Raw genomic sequence first — 22,741 nt, forward strand, 5'->3', positions numbered from 1 at the left:
TTTTTTTTAAATCTGCTTGGGACCTGCTCTACTCTCCCCAGAAAGCTTCATAATGTGTGTAGTGCAACTTGCCATACCCTCTTGGTGCTCCTGTGGCTTATCAGCCTGACATCAGAACCAAGTTTGGGGGGAGGAAAGACGGTCAATCTCATCTCAGTAGGGTAGCCACCGCAATTACATTGTTCATTAAAACAAATGAAGACTTCCGTTTTTTGAATTGAAACTCTAAACTTTATCCTAGTAAATGTTTACAGAATAACTGGATATTTCATTAAATGTCTCACCAGGTTACCAATTATGAACCTGTGGGGATGGTTTTTGGTTCTGTCTGTCTGACTTTCCCCTGTGGTTTAACGTATTACCCTCCCTAAGATCATAGTTATTCTCTTACACTTTTTAAAAAAAAAAAGCTTTAAAGGTTTGCTTTTAGTATTTTGACATTTAGTATAGCTCGAATTTATTTTGTGCTGCTATAAGGAAAATATAATTTTTTCTATATAAATAATTAATTATCCCAATACTGTTTGTTGTTAGCTCCCATCTTTCCCCACTGGTTTGAAAGACTGTCATATAAAAATCCCTATATGTTTGTACAGGACCACCCAGAGACTCCAAGAAAAGGAGCCTCTAGCTTAGGGCCCATGCTGCAAAGGGTCTGCTCTGTTCCCCCTCCAGCCATATCCTTCCTACGGTGAGAGGAGGTGGCAAGGCCTGTCCCAATTTTAAACCTACCTGGTGATAAGTAGCCTGTATCCCAGAATTTCCTGTCCAACCAGCTCTGAGACTACTTATAGGGACTGCACAGTCTCCTTCCCCCAAGAGCAGACCATACCAGCGATAAGCATGAGGGCTGGCTAAGTGGAGACTGTCTTGGGGGGTTTGTGGGAAGACCTTGGATGTATAGTCAAGGGCTCTGGCATCCACACATGTGTGTGCATAAGACCTTTGGGAATGGGAATAAAACAGGTCAGGCTAAGGCTCAGGAGTTGGACTTAGAGGCCTGCTTTTCCTGGGCCACCACATTCTGGCATAGAACTCCAGGAATCCAAGAATTATAAATCCAAACCTTATTCCCAGGTCACTAAAAAGGGGTATATGTCAAGGTAAAAAAGGTAAAACATATTTCATTTATATAATATAATATAATATAATATACACATATTTCATTTGTTTATAAAGAATGTATCAGGGTCAAGGGAATCAGCAAAAAAGAGAAAAAATTCATGGACACCAACAACAGTGTGGTGATTGACAGGGGGACAGGAGTGGAGGCAGGTGGAGGAGGGTATGGAGGGGATAAATGGTGATGGACAGAGATTTGACATGGGCTGGTGAATACACAATATAGTGTATAAATGATGTGTTGTAGAGTCGTGCACCTGAAACCTGTATAATTTTTTAACCAGTATCATCCAAATAAGTTCAATAAAAATTCATTCATTCATTCATTCATTCATTAAATTCCACAAAAAAAGAATGTGGAAAGCTTTAATAAAGTTTTTACTAAACCTTATTTTTAGAATAGTTTTAGAGTTATAGAAAGTTGCAAAGACAGTCTAAAATATAGAGTTCCCATATGTTTTCACCTATGATTTACCTTTTAGTATGGTTTATTTGTTGTAATTAATTAACCAATATTGGCACATTGTTCAGTTAGTCAGATTTCCTTAATTGTTAGGTAATATCCTTACTCTGTTCCAGAAGACCACACTACATTAAGTCCTCATGTCTCCTTAGGCTCCTCTTGGCAGACAGTTTTCCAGACTTTCTTTGTTTTGATGATCAGCACAGTTGTGAGGAGCAGCGGTCATGTACTTTGTAGACCATCACTCTATTGGAATTTGTTGTGGCTTTTTTCTTTCATGATTAGGCTGGGGTTCTATTTTTTTTAAATCTGCTTGGGACCTGCTCTACTCTCCCCAGAAAGCTTCATAATGTGTGTAGTGCAACTTGCCATACCCTCTTGGTGCTCCTGTGGCTTATCAGCCTGACATCAGAACCAAGTTTGGGGGGAGGAAAGATGGTCAATCTCATCTCAGTAGGGTGGCCACTGCAATTGCATTGTTCATTAAAACAAATTAACACTTCTCTTTTTTTGAATTGAAACTCTAAACTTTATCCTAGTAAATGTTTACAGAATAACTGGACATTTCATTAAAAGTCTCACCAGGTTACCAATTATGAACCTGTGGGGATGGTTTTTGGTTCTGTCTGTCTGACTTTCCCCTGTGGTTTAACGTATTACCCTCCCTAAGATCATAGTTATTCTCTTACACTTTTAAAAAAAAGAAAGCTTTACAGGTTTGCTTTTAGCGTTTTGATATTTAGCATAGCTTGAATTTATTTTGTGCTGCTATAAGGAAAATATAATTTTCTATATAAATAATTAATTATCCCAATACTGTTTGTTGTTAGCTCCCATCTTTCCCCACTGGTTTGAAAGACTGTCATATAAAAATCCCTATATGTATGGACAGGACCACCCAGAGACTCCAAGAAAAGGAGCCTCTAGCTTAGGGCCCATGCTGCAAAGGGTCTGCTCTGTTCCCCCTCCAGCCATATCCTTCCTACGGTGAGAGGAGGTGGCAAGGCCTGTCCCAATTTTAAACCTACCTGGTGATAAGTAGCCTGTATCCCAGAATTTCCTGTCCAACCAGCTCTGAGACTACTTATAGGGACTGCACAGTCTCCTTCCCCCAAGAGCAGACCATACCAGCGATAAGCATGAGGGCTGGCTAAGTGGAGACTGTCTTGGGGGGTTTGTGGGAAGACCTTGGATGTACAGTCAAGGGCTCTGGCATCCACAAGTGTGTGTGCATAAGACCTTTGGGAATGGGAATAAAACAGGTCAGGCTAAGGCTCAGGAGTTGGACTTAGAGGCCTGCTTTTCCTGGGCCACCACATTCTGGCATAGAACTCCAGGAATCCAAGAATTATAAATCCAAACCTTATTCCCAGGTCACTAAAAAGGGGTATATGTCAAGGTAAAAAGGTAAAACATATTTCATTTAATTATTCACTAGCTCGATTAAATATTTAAGCATATAGGATATCATATGAGCCTTCTTCATACCCTTACCCCAGATCCCACAAATGTTAGGGTGTCTGTGTTTATGTGTGTTTCTAGGTTTTTTATCTGTCATGTTTCATTGGTCTTTTTGCCTGTTCCAATAGTACACTGCCTTCACTACTATAACAACTAATAAAAAGGGTAATTGACCTACCAATTTTGTTCCAAATTATTTTAGTTATTCTTGTCCTTTTTTTCTCCAAAATAAATTTTTGTGTCATCATATTAAGTTCCAAAAAAACCCACATCTCCTTTAAACTATCACCTATGTTTGATTCTTTTTATTTTATCCATTGGATGGAGATCAGGGATGCTGCTAAAGATCCTGCTATGCATAGAGCAGCTCCCACAACAAATTATTTGACCCAAAATGTCAACAGTGCCGAGGTTGAGAAACCCTGCTCCACGTAACACAGGGACATGCAGACCCCGTTATGATACATACACAAGATGTGTATGTTAGGAGTGTGTACATATTTGTATGTGTGTGAGTGTAGTCTAACCAGTACTTAGCTAACTACATTTTTTATTCAATGCCCTTCACCTGAGATTCTCAAAGAGATTTGCCACCATTATCTTGTTAATCCTGTTCCAATGCTCTAGAAATAGGTGACAATACAATTATGCCTTTTTCATTAATTCAGAGATACAGATAGATTAAGTGCTTTCTCTCTTTTCTTTACAAAAGAAACTATTGAAAAACATATTTCATAAGTCCTCTATTTCAAGTATTATGTGATAGTTAATAGTTTCTTCCATTCTTCTGCTTTATTAAACTTGGATGACTTTTTTTCCAGCAACAATACACTTCCTTCTTCTCAACATACTATTGAATTCCAAGCACCTAACTGTCATTATAGAAAGGAATCTGATTTTAATACACACTTTAAATTTTTAGTTAGCTGGGTAGAAATATTTTCATACTTGAAGGAAAATTTTTATAAAATGGTTTAGTGATCTCAACTCCTGCATAGAAACTAATGTTGTAAAGAAATTTACTAATCAGGATAAAACAATGTCATTAGGTTTTGAGACTTCATTTATAAGCATAATATGGGAAAGCAAACTCCTATGCAGTAATTCCTAAGGGATTATTACTAAAAGCATTCTTAAGAAATGTGGCTCTAGTGGAATATTTCATGATGAGGCATTGGTCAGAGGGCAAGGTCCTGGAGAAAAGGTTTTACAATTGGCAAGAGGCCTGTAAAAGATTTATATCTCAAAGGGGTAGAGAAACAATTCAAATATTTTTTGAAATAAATGCTCCAAGAAAAGGGAGATCGGGAACCTGGAATGAGAAAGAAAAAAGCCTGTCTACAGCCAGGCAAACTGAGGGCCAGCCTAAGGGTATCTTGGTCATGGGGGTCCATTGTAGTGACTGCTGAATTAAGGTGTCTCCACCGTATGATTTTCTACAAAACAAAATTTGGTGGGAAATTGACTTACTTTAACTCCATACAAGAAGGTTTAGCCACAGAATTATCTCACTGGGAGTTTGCCTCTAAGTCAGATCTCCATCCTAGTTAGTACCTGTTGAAAACTACATGATATTGGTATGGTTTCCCAGCCTCCCTGACTACTATGATTAAAGCACAAAACTTGTTTTCAAATAAAATCAAGTCACCAAATGGTTTGAGTGACCTGAAGGAAAGGTAATTCGTTTCTGGGCATTTGCTTTTTGCTCAGACATAGAGGAGAAATGTTTCTTCATTTTAAGGTTATGTAATGATGGAGTTGCTAGTTTGCTCCCCCTTTTCATACATCACAAATGGATTTTCTTATTTAAAAAAAATCAAAGGCTGGTTTTCATTCCCAACTCAAACCCTCCCCCTCTTTGCCCCCTGGCACTTTTGGGGGGTTGGTAGGGGAGTTGGGAATCTTACTTAACATCTTATTCTTAAAACATGATTTGAGTTATGTTTCTTTAGGCACCCAGAAGCCAGGAGGCATCGCATAAATAAAATTAACTGCTTTTTGAACCATGCTCTACGCTGGTTAATGGAAACTGAGATGAATTGCCTCTGAATGGAAATCAACTTTCATCCCCGCAATTGGAACACCTGTCCTAACAAATAAAAGAACTGCTGCTGAAGGAGCCATTTTCTGTTATAAATCACTCCGTGTATTTCTAATCATACAAGCAAAGTATAAGTTAGAGAGAAGTTCGCTTCCCAATAGTCAGATCTCATTTCCTAGCTCTCATCCGGGCGGCCTCTGCTGGGATTAAGCATCCATACCTGCATACATGGTTGCCTAGGTTGCCTATGGCATTTTTGCTTCTACCAGCAGCTATCAAAAACTGCCCACCCCCTTCCCTGGGCTATTGCCCTGATTGCTACTTCTCTATGAATTGCTCAGAGCCAACCACTCACAGAACTGCTTTTTTTCTAAGGAGTGTGGTTTCTTAGTATTCCCATGTGTTTCCTTTTTCTTTCCCCAGCTGCACTGAGATACAATTGATATATAACCTTGTGTAAGGATTAAGGTGTACAATATATGTGTGTGTGGTGAAATGATAACCCCAACAAGATTAGTTACCACCCCCATCACCTCACATGGTAAACTTGCTGTGTGTGTGTGTGGTGAGAATGTCGAATATTTACTCTCTTACCAACTTTTGAGAACACAATACAGCAGTGTTAAGTATAGTCATCATGTATACGTTAGATACCCACAACTTATTTATCTTACATTGAAAGTTTGTACTCTTTGACTGACATCACCCCATTTCTCCCACACCCCATGTATTTTCTTGAGGAGAAATTCTATTCCTTTGGTGAATGTTTGGCTACTCCATTGAGTTGGGTGGTGTCAGATTTCAATCTTTTAAGAATGCCGATTGCCCGCCTCTACCCTTAACTCAAGTTTTAACATTTTCATAATAATTTTGATAATGGCCACCTAATTAGAAGGAAACAGAGGACCTATGTTTGGGGCTATTATTGGTTAGCACCGAATCATCTGAGGTCTTAGTTAATCTTTGTGACCACAGATTTAAACAGAAGAGACCATAAAAGTGTTCAGGTACAGTGCCAAATCATGAAATACAGTCACTTTAACATGATTAGATATTGTTATCAATTTCTTGAGTAACATGACACATCCCTCATGGGAAAAAATGACTTTCTTAATGTTAACAAAATTAGTGAGAAGGAAGGCAGGCACACAGGAAGGAAGGCAAGAAGAAGGAAGGAAGGAAATGGATAGGGGTTATAGAATTAGTAAAACACAATTTTTTTTCAGAAAAACATAATTCTTATTCAGTATGTCATATTTTATCATAATGTAACTCATTTAATAAATATCCAATTTTTGGACACATGATTTTTATTATTATAAAGCCTTCTGCAATAAACATTCATCAATACATCTTACTATCCATCTAAATAGCAAATAAGTACTATTACCTGGAACTGCACACTCCTGACCCAGCAGAGCACTTATTGGAGAAAACTGACTAAGGCAGGGGGAATCATAGCAGGTACACGGTGCTCTAGTGCCTGTCTCAGAGAGAGGCAGTTTCAAATAAAATCAAGTCACCAAATGGTTTGAGTGACCTGAAGGAAAGGTAATTCGTTTCTGGGCATTTGCTTTTTGCTCAGACATAGAGGAGAAATGTTTCTTCATTTTAAGGTTATGTAATGATGGAGTTGCTAGTTTGCTCCCCCTTTTCATACATCACAAATGGATTTTCTTATTTAAAAAAAATCAAAGGCTGGTTTTCATTCCCAACTCAAACCCTCCCCCTCTTTGCCCCCTGGCACTTTTGGGGGGTTGGTAGGGGAGTTGGGAATCTTACTTAACATCTTATTCTTAAAACATGATTTGAGTTATGTTTCTTTAGGCACCCAGAAGCCAGGAGGCATCGCATAAATAAAATTAACTGCTTTTTGAACCATGCTCTACGCTGGTTAATGGAAACTGAGATGAATTGCCTCTGAATGAAAATCAACTTTCATCCCGGCAATTGGAACACCTGTCCTAACAAATAAAAGAACTGCTGCTGAAGGAGCCATTTTCTGTTATAAATCACTCCATGTATTTCTAATCATACAATCAAAGTATAAGTTAGAGAGAAGTTCGCTTCCCAATAGTCAGATCTCATTTCCTAGCTCTCATCCGGGCGGCCTCTGCTGGGATTAAGCATCCATACCTGCATACATGGTTGCCTAGGTTGCCTATGGCATTTTTGCTTCTACCAGCAGCTATCAAAAACTGCCCACTCCCTGGGCTATTGCCCTGATTGCTACTTCTCTATGAATTGCTCAGAGCCAACCACTCACAGAACTGCTTTTTTTCTAAGGAGTGTGGTTTCTTAGTATTCCCATGTGTTTCCTTTTTCTTTCCCCAGCTGCACTGAGATACAATTGATATATAACCTTGTGTAAGGATTAAGGTGTACAATATATGTGTGTGTGGTGAAATGATAACCCCAACAAGATTAGTTACCACCCCCATCACCTCACATGGTAAACTTGCTGTGTGTGTGTGTGGTGGGAATGTCGAAAATTTACTCTTACCAACTTTTGAGAACACAATACAGCCATGTTAAGTATAGTCATCATGTATACGTTAGAAACCCACAACTTATTTATCTTACATTGAAAGTTTGTACTCTTTGACTGACATCACCCCATTTCTCCCACACCCCATGTATTTTCTTGAGAGGAAAGTCTATTCCTTTGGTGAATGTTTGGCTGCTCTGTTGAGTTGGGTGGTGACAGATATCAATTTTTTATGAATGCCGATTGCCTGCCTACACCCTTAACTCAAGTTTTAACATTTTCATAATAATTATGATAATGGCCACCTAATTAGAAGGAAATAGAGGACGTATGTTTGGGGTTATTATTGGTTAGCACTGAGTCATCTGATGTCTTAGTCAACCTTTGTGACCACAGATTTAAACAGAAGAGACCATAGAAGTGTTCAGGTACAGTGCCAAATTATGAAATACAGTTACTTTAACATGATTAGATATTGTTATCAATTTCTTGAAGTAACATGACACATCCCTCATGGGAAAAATGACTTTCTTAATGTTAACAAAATTAGTGAGAAGGAAGGCAGGCACACAGGAAGGAAGGCAAGAAGAAGGAAGGAAGGAAATGGATAGGGGTTATAGAATTAGTAAAACACAATTTTTTTTTCAGAAAAACATAATTCTTATTCAGTATGTCATATTTTATCATAATGTAACTCATTTAATAAATATCCAATTTTTGGACACATGATTTTTATTAGTATAAAGCCTTCTGCAATAAACATTCATCAATACATCTTACTATCCATCTAAATAGCAAATAAGTACTATTACCTGGCACTGCACACTCCTGACCCAGCAGAGCACTTATTGGAGAAAACTGACTAAGGCAGGGGGAATCATAGCAGGTACACGGTGCTCTAGTGCCTGTCTCAGAGAGAGGCAGCGCTTAAGGCTAACGCAAGGTCAGAGAAACCCTATGGAGTCTAAAGGACCATGACCATGATGTGCTCCAGCCCTATCTCTTCCCTTATGTCTGAACTTTGTGGTTCCAGCAATAAGATATGGCAAAATTCTGGTCTCCTGCTGTGGTCCACCCTCTCAGGATTCATGGTTGAGTGAAGGTCATGGGGACAACCTATAGAGAAGAAATAATTTGGAAAAACTGGTGACTAGGTAAGATTTTTAAATCTTTAGGCTAGGACAGTTTTGGGTGACTTTGTACTTTTAAGGAACAATGATTGTCCATATTCTATGAAATTTTCCACAGAAAAGGAGAGGTGGGTTCTCAACTTCTTTAATTAATCCAACATTAACTTGATGTACAAATTTTGTAATAGCATCTATATGATAAAAGCCTAAGCAACTGTTACGGCGGAACAACCAGAACAACCAGATGCTATGATGTGCACTGACCACCAGGGGGAAGACGCTCAATGCAAGAGCTGCCCCCTTGTGGTCAGTGTGCTCCCACAGGGGGAGGACCGCTCAGCCAGAAGCCAGGTTCAAGCAGGTGAGTGCAGCGGCGGTGGTGGGAGTCTCTCCTGCCTCCATGGCAGCACTAAGGAGCAGTGCCTGTCTCAGAGAGAGGCAGAGCTTAAGGCTAACGCTGGGTCAGAGAGAAACCCTATGGAGTCTTAAAGGACCATGACCATGATGTGCTCCAGCTCTATCTCTTCCCTTATGTCTGAACTTTGTGGTTCCAGCAATAAGATATGGCAAAATTCTGGTCTCCTGCTGTGGTCCACCCTCTCAGGATTCATGGTTGAGTGAAGGTCATGGGGACAACCTATAGAGAAGAAATAATTTGGAAAAACTGGTGACTAGGTAAGATTTTTAAATCTTTAGGCTAGGACAGTTTTGGGTGACTTTGTACTTTTAAGGAACAATGATTGTCCATATTCTATGAAATTTTCCACAGAAAAGGAGAGGTGGGTTCTCAACTTCTTTAATTAATCCAACATTAACTTGATGTACAAATTTTGTAATAGCATCTATATAATAAAAGCCTAAGCAACTGTTATGGCTGAAAAACCAGAACAACCAGTCGCTATGATGCGCACTGACCACCAGGGGGAAGACGCTCAATGCAAGAGCTGCCCCCTTGTGGTCAGTGCGCTCCCACAGTGGGAGCACCGCTCAGCCAGAAGCCAGGTTCAAGCAGGTGAGTGCAGCGGCGGTGGTGGGAGTCTCTCCTGCCTCCATGGCAGCACTAAGGAGCAGCAAACTGAGCAATAAGGAGCAGTGAGCAGGCGGGTGGTAAACAGAAATGGGGTCCTGGGCTGCAAGAGGGATGTCTGCCTGCCAGCATAGGCCCACTCCGTAAGCCAGCAGGCAGACATCCCCCGAGGGGTCCCGGATTGTGAGAGGGCGCAGGTCGAGCTGAGGGACCACCTCCCCTATACATGAATTTTGTGCACTTGGCCTCTAGTAAAAAAAGAAAACAGCAGACCAATCATACATTACATGACTACATATGTAAGTGTCCCAGACACACACCAAAGTGAAGAGAGTAACAAAGGCGACAGGAATTGAGGCAGTGAGCACGAAGACTCATGTGTAAAGTATAATATGTTCACAAAAAGATTGATTTCAAATGTCATTTATATAATTAAAACAATGTTCACATATTAACAGCTGGAACCTACTTTTAAAAAATCTAACTATAACAACAGGATTTATTTTATCATTCAGTATAAAATAAGAAAATCTATATGCTTATCAGCATCCCTTATCCTCCATGATCGACCTGAACTCTATTAATTTAGATCCAGTTAATATTTATTTGAATGTTTAATGATTAGGAATTGGTTTTGATATTTGTGTTTATTTTTTTAATTGGTGTGGACACTGGTTAGCAAAATTATATAGGTTTCAGGTGCACAATTCTACAACACATCATCTGTACATTGCATTGTGTGTTCACCAACCCAAGTCAAGTTGTATCAATCATCACCATTTACCCCTACACTGTCCACCTCTCACAACCCCTTTGCCCGGGCAATCATCACTAATCATGTGTCCATGAGTTTTTTCTCATTTTTTCTTTTTTGCTCGATCCTTCTATCCAGCCCGTCCCCACTCCCCCTCCTCCCTCACTGTCAGCTTGTTCTCTATCCATGATTTTGTCTCTATTTTGTTTGTTAGCTTATTTTGTTGTTTAGACTCTACATATGAGTAAAATCATATGGTACTTGTCTCAGACTGGCTTATTTCACTTAATATAATGCTCCCCAGGTCCATCCATGCTGCCTCAAAGAGTAAGATTTACTTCTTTTTTTATGGTCCAGTTGTATTCCATTGCATAAATGCACCACAGCTTTTTTATCCACTCATCTACTGATGGACACTCAGGCTGCTTCCAATCTTGGCTATTGCAAATAACGCTGCAATGAACATAGGGGTGCATGTGTTATTTCGGATCAGTGTTTTGGGTTTCTTTGGATATATTTTCAGAAGTGGAATTGCTGAGTCATAAGGCTGCCTCCATTTTCTATTTTCTGAGGTAACTCCATACTGCTTCCCACAGTGGCTACACCAGTCTGCATTCCCATTAACAGTGCAGTTTTTTTAATTGGTGTGGACACTGGTTAGCAAAATTATATAGGTTTCAGGTGCACAATTCTACAACACATCATCTGTACATTGCATTGTGTGTTCACCAACCCAAGTCAAGTTGTATCAATCACCATTTTATCACCCCTACACTGTCCACCTCTCACAACCCCTTTACCCCGGCAATGATCACTAATCATGTGTCCATGAGTTTTTTCTCATTTTTTCTTTTTTGCTCCATCCCTCCATCCAGCTCGTCCTCCTTCCCTCCTCCCCACTAGCTGTCAGCTTGCTCTCTATCCATGATTTTGTCTCTTATTTTGTTGTTTGGACTCCACATATGAGTAAAATCATATGGTACTTGTCTCAGACTGGGTGCATGTGTTATTTCGGATCAGTGTTTTGGGTTTCTTTGGATATATTTTCAGAAGTGGAATTGCTGAGTCATAAGGCTGCCTCCATTTTCTATTTTCTGAGGTAACTCCATACTGCTTCCCACAGTGGCTACACCAGTCTGCATTCCCATTAACAGTGCAGGAGGGTTCCCTTTTTTTCACATCCTCACTAACATTTGTTGTTTGTTTATTTATTGATGATAGACATTCTGACAGGCATAAGGTGATATTTCATTATCGTTTTAATTTCTCTGATGATTTGTAGTTACCTTGAGCTTCTTTTCATATGTCTACTGGCCTTCAGTGTGTCCTCTTTGGAGAAGTGTCTGTTCAGGTCTTTGGCCATTTTTAATTGGATTGTTTGTTTTTTTGGTATTAAGTTTTATAAGTTCTTTATAAATTTTGGATACTAACCCTTTATCAGATGCATTGGTGAATATGTTTTTTCCATTCAGAGGGTTGTCTTTTCATTTTGTTGATGGTTTCTTTTGCTGTGACAAAACCAATAAATTTATTGAGATATAGTATATAGACCTTAAAGTTCACCTGTTGTAAATGATTCTTAGTTAATTTATATAATTACATCACCAGAATCACGCATGAGGTGATATTTCATTATCATTTTAATTTCTCTGATGATTAGTAGTTACCTTGAGTTTCTTTTCATATGTCTACTGGCCTTCAGTGTGTCCTCTTTGGAGAAGTGTCTGTTCAGGTCTTTGGCCATTTTTAATTGGATTGTTTGTTTTTTTGGTATTAAGTTTTATAAGTTCTTTATAAATTTTGGATACTAACCCTTTATCAGATGCATTGGTGAATATGTTTTTTCCATTCAGAGGGTTGTCTTTTCATTTTGTTGATGGTTTCTTTTGCTGTGACAAAACCAATAAATTTATTGAGATATAGTATATAGACCTTAAAGTTCACCTGTTGTAAATGATTCTTAGTTAATTTATATAATTACATCACCAGAATCACAATTCAGTCTTAAAATATTCCCGTCACTTTTTCAGGTCTCCAGTCAATCTTCCTTTCAGATGCCACTCCTAGGCAACCACTAACCTGCTTTCTGTCCCTGCGAATTTGCCTTTTCTGACCTTTTATATAAATGGAATCATACATCTGGCTTCTTTTACTTTTCATCCATTTGTTAGTATGTATCAGTAGTTTGTCCCTTTCTATTGCTGAGTAATATTCCATTTTTTGAATATTGAGCAGATTTTTTCTTCAGTTAGTTATCCATCCCTCAGTCCATGCAAACTTCTGCTTGGTATTACGAATAATAACACTTCTTGTTTTGCATACTTAAACTTGGGCCTTTGGTGCTTTTGTTTGCAGACATCGATCAGCATGGAATACCATTAGGGTCCAAACAGTGTCTACTCCTCAGGAAGTGTGGGTGTGTTCTTACAGTTTCCATGCATTCTCCCCTTTGACGCTGCTTTCTCTCCGAATAAACAAGCAGATGTAGCATTTATATCCAGCAGGATTTCTCTGATGTTTCTGCCCCATGGATGATACCTCTTCCTAGTTTCTAACACAGTAACATATTTTAATACTATTTTATGTTCCCGGGTCTTTTTGATGGAAATCTAGAAACGTAAAAGATGCCTTAGCCCACTTACTCCACCCACCTTTACATGGAAGTCTTGTACATAACACTTTAATTCCTAGAACAAGTTAGATTCTAATCCTATTCAGTTACTTTCATTATAGATCTTTCCCACCTCTGTGTACTCGTGGGAACCCCTTTACAGGTCTATGTACCATAGCAGGAGATTTACAGTGTCTTTTATAAAAAACAACAAACAGACACTGTTCAGGCCAAGGCATGCTGTGGCGATGGAAACAAAAAATCTGTCGGAACAAAATATTACCAGCAAAATTATTCATACAGAGTTTATCTTGTGAAAGTCTGACCTCGTTATCTTGGCAGGGACAGCAAGACCTGCAGTGGTTATTTCCGGAATGCCTCACAGTTTGGCAAACCACTCACTCCAGGAAACCTTCGTCATTATGCAAACTGTCAGCATGAGCCTTTAGCCCCCATCATTTCTAATAGATTCCAGGAATCCTATTTCTCTGAGCATCTCACCACCCGGCGGCTTCCAGCCCCACTGCCCTTTGCACACTCTAACTTGCAAACCCGCAGCTACTCCTAAGGAAGGAGAGTTGTATTGAGAGTGGCCAAGAGAAGCTCCTAGCGATAACTTAATGCTATTCACTTTTTAAAAATTAAAATCTGGGAGCCCTAGCCAGGTGGCTCGGTTGGTTAGAGCATCATCCCATAAACCAAAAGGTGGCAGGTTCCATCCCCGGTTGGGGCACATATGGGAGGCAACCATCAATGTTTCTCTTTCACAATCATCTCTCTCTCTCTCTCTCTCTCTCTCTCTCTCACACACACACACACACACACACACACACACACATCAATAAAAACATATCCTTGGGTGAAGAGTTTTTTTTTTAAATTGAAATCTATAAGATCAAAAATCAAACCTAACCCTGCGAAGGAAATACCATGCACAGGACTATTAGTTTCTTGAGAGAAAAATCACATAGATTGTGTAAACTGCTGTGTTCCAGTGTCTAATCGTATACTGTTTGGCATACAGCACATGCTCAAATAAATGAACAAATCGCTTTAATATTTTCTCCTTAACAGTTTCTCTTTAATTTAGCTTAATAATACCTATGAAAGCTAACTTAATAAAAAATGCTTTATTGGACAGAGTTTTTGATGATTATAGTTATAATTTTTCTGCTTAATTTAATTTAATGTCTATCAAATAAAAAGTAAAAATATGTGCTCAAAGAGTAAAACATAAACATTTAAAAAGTGGTAGGTTAAATGGGTTCCATTGTACATAAAACTTGAGTTTTTAAAGCATTTTTAATGTTCCTCATTACACCTTCAAAAGAACCATGTGAAATAAACAGACCAAATCATACTTCTTTTCACTGTTGTGGATCATGAGATAAAGAGTTGAAGTATTCCAAACTGATAACCTTAAAGCCCCAAGTGTCTTATCTTGAGTTCAGAATAATCTGTTGTTAATTATTAATGACAGATTTTTTGATACCTCCTATGTTTCTGGTTCCTCTACAGAAACACAAGTTAAAACAAGTTCAAAAGAAACAATCAAAACTATGCTAAATGAAAATGATACTTACTAAGTAAGAATATTAATAAAATGTGTCTAGTCCCAATGTATCTGATTTGAGATGTATGGACTCTATCTTACCAATTAGATTATGATTTAAATCAGTGTTATATATAATACAAATATAGTCCAAGCTACATGTGAAATTTTCAATTTTCTACTAACAGTTTTAAGTAATGAAAAGAAACAGTTGAAATTAATTTCTGTAATAGATTTTATTTAATCCAAAATATTATAATTTCATCATGTTATACTACCTACATTTGAAGTGCTCAATAGCAAATATGGTTAGTGGTTAGAGTACTGGGTAGTGTAGACCTATACTGTTAAATACGGCAGAGACTGTGCCATATTCAGATGTTTCCTCCCTCTTACACAATGCAACAAGCACTAAATAAATGCTGAGTGAATAAGCGCTCAACAAATATTAAATGAATTGCTGAATTAGTAGTTGGAGGAAAGAATACCCTGCTTGAGGTCATTGAGCTTCTTGGAGCTTTAGGTTTTCATCATTGTCTTCAAATATTTTCTTCCACCCAGATTCTTTTCTTATCCTGGGACTTCAGTACCATGTAAGTTAGATCATATGATATTGTCCTGCATATTTCCAAAGGACAGATCATTTTCCTCCAATCTTATTTTCAGTATTTGCCTGACTGGAAAATGTGTGTGGATATATTTTAAAGATCTTTGTCTCACCCAGCTAATCTAAGATGTGGGCTGTCTTGGGGTGGGGATTGTGCTGATATCTTTTTTTTTTTTTTTTACTATGAAAATGTGATGTTAGAGGGTACCAGTTCAATCAGAGTTGCAGGTAGGCAAATCAAATACTAGATCTTACATTTAATGTGACCACAATAACATGAGTGCCTTGCGATACACATATACAAATACACCTCAGAGATCTGTCTGGAGATTTCTCTTTCTCCTCAAGTTTCTACTCTTGGACATAGCTGGTCAAAAATTGACCCCTTTCTCTCTTTCCACACAATCCTTTTTAAGACCTGGTCTGTCTCTCCCATTTACTTTCTTCCTTTTCAGGGCGCCCCTTCCCAGCCCTAGCTGATCTATGAACCACTCCCTGCAAACAAGGTTTTTGCCTTGGGTAGAGAAACAACCTCTTGCTTGGGCTGATTTTCTTGGAAAGAGAGAAAGAATAAAAAAGGAAGGAAGGAAGGAAGGAAGGAAGGAAGGAGAAGGAAGGAAGGAAGGAAAGAAAGGAAGGAGGAAGTGAGGGAAGAAGGAGAGAGGGAGGAAAAAGAGAAAAGAAGGAAATAGAAAAGAAAGAGTCCTATTTGGAATTTCCCAATGTGCACTTGTGAGCAGAGCTTAGCTCTTGGCCATCTTGAGTCAAGTGTAAAGGCTCTTCTTAGTTACCTTTTGGGCAAAATGGAGAAACCCAACAGCTTCCTCTGCCTGAAGGCCACCCTGATGATACTGATTGGGAATATTTTCTCCTCACTCAGTCATGCTTTATAACAGCATATTTGTAAAGTAACTTTTCCCTTCTTGTTTTTCGTCATCGTTTTGTTTGTTTGTTTGTTTGTTTTTTGTTTTTTGTTTTTTTTGCAGTTAACAATCTCAGGAAATGGGAAAAGGTAAATAAACAAGGTAAATACAAAGATAAAAATTAAATTCTAAAGTTTTATAGCTTGTGTCCTGGCTCCTAAGTGAAGAACAGTCTATTTCCTGACGGGTTTTCTAGGCTCCCCATTGCCCCTCCTGCTATGTGATTCTGGATCTCAGAGTCAGCCAGAGGGGCAGTGTTGCTCAGCGGTTATGAGGCAGGTTCTGAGACCTGCTCCGCGGCAGGCTAACGACACTCTGTGCCCTGTCTCTGCGTGACAGGCTGTCAGTTAGAGGCACTGGCATTAGGAATAGCTGCCCAACTGTAATGATATCCTGGGAGCCTGCCTGTCCCCCTCTGTCTGTGGATAAGGCCGCATCGCCGAGTTAACCTGAATCTAAATGATTTCAACTCACTATCATTCATATAACAAAAGCTGTGGCATTCTGGGTTTCTAGTGGTTGTTTTTTTAAATGTCTGAAGCCACTCTAATTTTACCCAAAACAGTTCCAAAAAAGTAATCAAGAATAAATGAACTATCCTGAAAATAGTTCTGAGGCTTTATAATGTGATTTTAAAAAATGTAAGGGTGCTGCATAGATGTCTCTAAAGAAAATAGAAAGTAATTTTCTCTCAATTCCAACAGTTTTGAAATTCTATTTTTCAAGGAATTCTAGGCACCCTGGAGGAAAAAGTTATAACAATTTCATTTAAAGTTTCCATATTAGTAAAAAAGAATTAACATCACTTTATTTCTTTAAATAGTTTTCTAAATTTCCCCTTTTATTATATGAAAAAATTTTTAAGAAAATAAATAAAAATAGGTAGAAACTAGCTCACCTATTTTTCTTTCCAGAGGATACATTTTAGTGCCTTGCACAATATCTTTTCGGTTCCAGATTATTTTTAGCAAAAGGCTTTTCAATTTGAAGCATAACTGAAGATAGGATATGAACTACTTCCACTCTTAGACTACATATGGATAGACCTCTAAAACAATGATCATTATCAAGTAGAATTTAAATGGCATTTTTTCGATCTATAATAATAAAAACGTAATATGCTAACTAGATGGGATGTCCTTCCAGACAACCTTATGGACGAAGCCGGGGCTGTGAGGGAAGCCCAGGTCCCGGGTGCCAGAGGGAAGCTGGTGCCGGCAGCTGGGGGAAGGAAGGCCTGCTCTTGCACGAATTTCGTGCATCGGGCCTCTAGTAGTAAAATATAAGGCTATGATTAATAGCCATTATTGAAATGTCAAATTATGGCACACTCTTTTCATATCTTACAGTCTCTGATTAGCCGCTTTGGAGGAAAGGTATGACCCTGATACGCTGCCTTTGATTGACAAATTTTCCACAGATTCTTTTAAATCATATTTGCTTCAACTTTCTGTTTAAATGAAGTTGTCTTAGAAATTAGATTGGCTGAAAATATCAGATGCCTGTTTGGAACGAGACTTTGCAAAATCAGTGTCTATTCCCTGTGCCTTTTAAGTCCATTGAACTCAGTGCCATACATTAGTTGGGAATATACATATATATAGTAGAGGAGCCTAGAGATTTTAATTTATTGGGCTAGAGTGGTACTTCCAAAAAAAGCCAAGATTTAAATCATTGATCTTTCCTAAAAGGGAACATTGAAGAGTCAGGGGAAACTGCAAGACTGGGAGTCTGTTTGTATATATGTTTTTATTCCATGAAGGATTTAAGGTTAACGGATGATGGAAAAATGCCTTATCTCCTTTCATGTTTGCTATTCCTATATATTTTTGTAAGTTTGGTCTACCCAAATTCATGTGGGGCTTTATTTTGAGCAAGCATATGGGGCAGGCAAACTTAGAGAAACTAAGAATGATCCATCTTAATTTAGATGTGAAACTCACAGATGAACCTCCTTATGTGGAGATCTGGGCCAGAACTCTTCATGTTGTCATTTCAGGACCTGACCCAGGCGGGTCTGAGGGCTGCAGAGGATGCCAGGCCACAGAAAACACAATGCTTCTGACTCTAAAATGGAAAGTCTCGAGGGGTCATGTCCAATCCTCCGCTGAGGCAGAAGAAGGTAGAAAATCTTAAAGAGCAGGAGTTCCAGGAGATGCAAAAGGCCTGGGCAACAATGCTGGAAACTGTCTCCTGGCTTCCCGAAGGATTTGAGTTCAGTAGCACGTAGCTCATGGAAAGGACACACTTAGAGCAAACTCCCCCATGCCTGGCACATACTAGCTAGAGGCTCTGTAAATATTTTGTAAATTGATCAGAACCATGGCAATATTAAAATGCTTGACCCCACAGGAAAAGATGTCTTCCTTGGTTGAAAGCTTACTGATGTACAGTGATAAAGAATTTTCTTTTAATTTAACAAACTTGGTCCTCTGTGTCCCTAGAATATAGAAACACCTCAATTGGACTATTGTGCTAGAAGCGTATGCTGAGAAAGAATAGCTGATAGAAAAATACGGTCTTGTGTTCACAGTAAAACTGGAACAATTGAAATTTATCAATGGGGTCCGTAAGAGTTTCTATTTTGTTCAGAATACTGTACTTAAGAGGACAGGAAAATATCTAATATACATAAAAAAGATGTGACTTAAATATGTACATGGCTTAAATATAACACTGAATACATTGTAAACCTTTATTATAAAATCTTAATGATGAGAAACAATTTATTTTCTGGTAAATTTACATAGATGAAACTATGGTCTTTTTTTTTCTATAAGAAATTCAGACTCCTGGTCCTAGAGCACGTATATGCTTCCCATGTTCCCACTGAAACCCATTCATTGGCACACGTCTTCCTGTTACCGTTCTCCCAATGGATGGAACACCAGTCAATGTTAGCTACCGACTCCTGGGAGCTTCTGACGCTTTCATGCTGACTCTATAATTCAAAGCCTGTGCGAGGAAGCAACTGGCAGCTCAAGCCTTCTCTCCGGTTGGATGGCTGTCAACTCAAGGATTTATTTTTTTAATATGAGAAAATGTCAGTTTCCATCTCAAGTACACTTTTTGACGATTCAGAGAAGCATTGAATGCCTGATGGTTAAATAAGAAAAATACAAAAAATTCATCATTGCTTTGAAAGCAACTCCTTTCACACTGTGATGAAGGTTTTACCCAAGAACTCAGCATAGATCATAAGTGTGACATATTCCTGTTTTATAAATGAAGGAATATGTACACACCTGTAAATGTGCACATATGTTTGTATGTATGTTCTGCAGATAGTATTTTTTTAACAGAAAAACTCAGGATCTCTTATTACTGCATCTGTTCCTGTGAACATAAAACATGTTTAGTAGAAAAACATCATGAGGTTTACTTATAAAATTGTATATTGATGGGCACTTAGGTTGCTTCCATATCTTGGCTATTGTAAAAAAAAATGTTGCAATAAAAATAGGGGTAAACATATCTTTTTGAATTAGTGTTTTGCATTTCTTCAGCTAAATACCCAGAAGTGGAAGAAGTGGTGTGATGCATATATATGAAACGTGAAAATTGAACTGGAACGTGCAGTGTTCCCTGGGCAGGATGCAAAGGTGGCCTCCTGGGTTCTTGTCCAGTTGCATTCAAAGAATGAAGCCACGGACACATGGTGGTATAGGAAAAGGTGGACATTTATTGAGAAACAAGCACCGACTCCCAAGTGGGGAGGGGGAGAGAGTCCCATCAATTCCCTTTTTTCTAAGGTTTATAAAGGCTGCAGTTCTTTGTGTCCTGATATCCCCTCTGATTGGTCACTATAGCAGCTTCAGAGCTCAAACCCCACAGGGAGTTCCCCTCTTCCTCTCCCTTTTATTTTTCTATTCCCTTTGGCCTTCTTCTTTATTCTGTGAATGGATGGCTTCCTCTCCTTTATTCTGTAAATGTACACCTTTTGGCAGTTCTCTTATTCTGTGAATGTATACCTTTTGCAGCTCCTAGCTTTGTAGCCCTGTGGTTCTCCCCATGGACCCCCCTAATTCCTAAAATTTCCTAAACCTGCCTATTTTACCCCTCAGAACTCCTTTCATATACAATAAAATATAATTCAGCCATAAAAAAGAATTAAATTTTACATTTGCGACAGCATGGATAGTCCTATAGGGCAATATGCTAAAATAAATCAGACACAGAGAGACAAATATCATATCATTTTTTTACATGTGGAATCTAAAGAACAAAATAAATGAATAAACAAAAACAGACGCATAGATAGAGAGAACAAATTGATGACTGCCATATTGGAGGGGGATTGGTGCTGGGTGAAAGAGATAAATGAATTAATAAGTAAAAATTGGTAATTACAAAATAGTCATGGGGATGTAAAGTACAGCATAAGGAATATAATCAATAATGTTGTAATAACTATGAGTGGTGCCAGGTGGATTCTAGACTTATTTATCAAAGGGATTGTTTCGTAAATTATAGAAATGTCTAGCCACGATGATGTACACCTGAAACTAATATAAAATAATGTTAAATTGCAACTGTAACTTTAAAATAAATAAAGATGATATTTAATCATCGTGAGTTTTAACACTTGATTGATAGTAAGCCTATCCTCATTTCATGCCTAAATAACAGGCTAATGTTCTTTTAATCCAGAAAAAAACAGTTGACATGTTATTAATATAAGTCCATGGTGGTATTTCTTTACTAAATTAATTCATATAAGTGTGAGTATGCCTTATCTACATTTATTTATCAATGCCCAACCTATGATTTTGAAGGAGACAGAATAATGGTAATAGTTTATCTCAGTCTTGCCAACTCATCAACTAAACCTTCAGCCATATAGCTTTCATCAACTACTTCCAGGACTCCCATGAATGACATCTGTCCCCAGACAATTGTAATTCTCTAAGAAATTACTGCTGCCTCACCACATTTCTTCCCCTTGGAATCTTCCCTAGAAGGAACAGTGGGGCCAAGGGACACTAACGTCCTCACAGTGTTGTCCATCTGTCATTTCATATGTGTGTCCTGAAAATAGGTCATTCTTCTTTTATGCCTGTTCCTTCTCCCATAGACATTTTGGCTGGAGACTTACAGCAAACTGTTCCCTTCACTTCCTCCTTCTCTCTCCCATCCTACCTGAGCCCTTCTGGCACTGGAGCCTTCCTTCTCTATTGACATAAACAAAAGACCTCATACAAAACGACTCATCCAGATCAGTCCCTTTAGGGTTTGCCCCAAATGACTTGTCTGACTGAACCTTAAATCACAAGGAAGGTAATCTATAAACATTGATTCCTTTAGCAAACATTTTGAGGCTTTTCAAAATTCCCAATGCACCATTTTAACAAGCTATATAGCATGAAGAGTAATGACAGGATGCTAAGAAAGATAAGTACACTAACGTAGGAGTGTGCTGCCTTTATGATAGCTTCTAAATGACTTTCATTACAAATAGTAACAATTCCATCTTAATTTAATAGTTTTGAAAGGAGTGTTTAGGAGTAAAATAGGCAGGTTTAGGGATTTTTAGGAATTAGGGGGTCCATTGGGAGAACCACAGGGCTGCAAAGCTGGAGCTGCCCAAAGGTATACATTCACAGAATAAGGGAGCTGCAAAAGGTATACATTTACAGAATAAAGGAAAGGAATCCACTCATTCAGAGAGGGAAGAGGAAGACCAAAGGAAATAGAAAAACAAAAGGGAGAAGAAGAGGGGAACCTCACGTGAGGTTTGAGCTCTGATATCCCAGTCAGAGGGGATATCAAGACACAAAGAATTGCAACCGTTATAAACCTAAGAAAGAGGGATTTGGTGGGACTCTCTTCCCCTCCCCATGTGGGAGTCTGTGCTTGTTTCTCAATAAATGTCCACCTTTTCCTATACCACCTTTTGTCTGTGGCTTCATTCTTTGAATCCACCTGGACAAGAACCCAGGAGGCCACCTTTGTATCCTGCCCAGGGGAAGCCCACACGTTCCAGTTCAATTGTCACGTTTCAGTTTTAGGAATATATCTGAAGGTCTATTTGAGACGTACACTCAATAAACCCAGTTCAGAGCCGATACCTCTCTACTCTATGATCACTCAATTGCTAAAACAAATCAACAAATGACAAGTGCTGGAGAGAATGCAGAGAAAAAGGAACATTCATGCACTGCTGGTGGGAATGCAGACTGGTGCAGCCACTATGGAAGACAGTATGGAGTTTCCTCAAAAAGTTAAAAATGGAACTCCCATTTGACCCAGTGATCCCACTGCTAGGAATATATCCCAAGAAATCAGAAACACCAATCAGAAAGGATATATGCATCACTATGTTCATAGCAGCACAATTTACCATAGCTAAAATTTGGAAACAGCCTAAGTGCCCATCAGCAGATGAATGGATTAGAAAACTGTGATACATCTACACAATGGAATACTATGCTGCTGTAAAAAAGAAGGAATTCTTACCATTTGCAACATGGAACTGGAGAGCATTATGCTAAGTGAAATAAGCCAGTCAATGAAGGAAAAATACCACATGATCTCACTCATTCATGGATAATAAAGACCATTA

The 22,741-nt window shown here is 38.5% G+C and overlaps 1 protein-coding gene across 1 annotated transcript in view; it reads left to right on the plus strand.

Moving 5' to 3' along the window:
• Positions 1 to 16,258, plus strand: part of SLC13A1 (solute carrier family 13 (sodium/sulfate symporter), member 1) — a 118,147-nt gene extending 101,889 nt beyond the window's left edge. Inside the window, exon 16 of the mRNA XM_014549921.1 lies at positions 16,243 to 16,258. The gene's annotated coding sequence lies outside the window, so the exon portion shown is untranslated. The remainder of the gene's footprint in view (positions 1 to 16,242) is intronic.
• Positions 16,259 to 22,741: the final 6,483 nt, after the last annotated feature.

Source organism: Myotis brandtii, unplaced genomic scaffold (assembly GCF_000412655.1).
Source record: "Myotis brandtii unplaced genomic scaffold, ASM41265v1 scaffold575, whole genome shotgun sequence".
NCBI classification, from domain to species: domain Eukaryota; kingdom Metazoa; phylum Chordata; class Mammalia; order Chiroptera; family Vespertilionidae; genus Myotis; species Myotis brandtii.